Source organism: Octodon degus, unplaced genomic scaffold (assembly GCF_000260255.1).
Source record: "Octodon degus isolate 3935 unplaced genomic scaffold, OctDeg1.0 scaffold00055, whole genome shotgun sequence".
Taxonomy (NCBI): Eukaryota; Metazoa; Chordata; class Mammalia; order Rodentia; family Octodontidae; genus Octodon; species Octodon degus.
In genome coordinates this window covers 13663612-13664846 of record NW_004524631.1, presented here as the reverse complement: position 1 = coordinate 13664846, position 1235 = coordinate 13663612, and positions in this window count along the sequence as shown.

Sequence of the window (1235 nt, the reverse complement as noted above, 5' to 3'; positions counted from 1 at the left end):
CCTTCCTTCCTTCTTTCCCAGCAAGGGGCAGGATCTTGCTTTATAGTTCAGGCAGGTATTGAACTCTGTGTAGCTCAGGCTGGCCTTATATTTGAGGTGATTCTCCTGCCTCAGCCGCCTAAATGCTGGGATTACAGGTGTGTGCCACCACACCTGCCTCTCTCCCTTTTCTGTCCTCCATCCCTTTCTCCCTCCATCCCTTCATCTCTCTCTTTTCCAGTGCTCAGGAGGATTCCAGGGTGAGTGCTCCACCACTGAGCCACCCACAGCCATTCCCTGTACATCTCCTTGTGAGTCTCTGGCAGGCTTCCTGTGACCCCTGCCTCAGATCTGGTTAATATGCTAGCGCAGCCCACAGAACTCAGGGACACTCTGGCCTCCATTACCCCCTTTGCTATTAAGGCTGTCACAAAGGGTACTTGTTAACGCCAGATGCAAAGAGGGAGAAGACAAGTGGGCCAAGCCAGGGAGTTCCTCCATCCATCACCTGTCCAGATGCACAGCTCTGCAGGTGACTTGGAGTTGGGGAGGCCACTGCCACCCATCCTGGATGGGAAAGAGGTTTATCATAGTAATAATCCAAGGGCTTTAGGGGTTGTGTGGCAGGAAACAGTGACAAAGATCAATTATACGTTCCAGAAAATTGCAGCTTTTGGTTTTTGAGGTGCTGGGGGTGGAACTCAGGGTATCCCACTTGGTAGGCAAGTGCTTCATCATTAGCTATGGCTGAGCCCTTTTAAAATTTTTTATCTTGAATCAGGATCTTACAAAGTTGCCTAGGATGTCCTTGAGCTTGTGATCCTTCTGCCTCAGCCTCCCAAGTAGTTACAAGTGTGTGCCACTATGCTAGCTCAAAACCACTTTTGAGGGCTTGAGAGATAGCTCAGTGGTCTGAGCACCTGCCTGACAAGTGCAAGGACCCAGGTTCAATTCCCAGTACCACATGCTGTGCTGGCCCCAGAAACCTGGGTGTGCTCTGCCAGCCACTGAAACTAGGTGTGATAGATAGCACACACCTGTAATCCCAGCACTGGGCTGAGACAAGAGGATCACTATGACTCTGAATTGTGTAGCAAGACCCTGTAACAAATAAAAATTTTTTAAAAAGAAAATAACAAATTCCAGGATAGCCTGGGAACTTAGCAAGACATTGTTTTTTTTTTTAAAAAAAAGGGGGGGGGGCTGGTGAGATGGCTCAGTGGTATAAAGCACCTACTTAGAACAAGCTTAGCAAA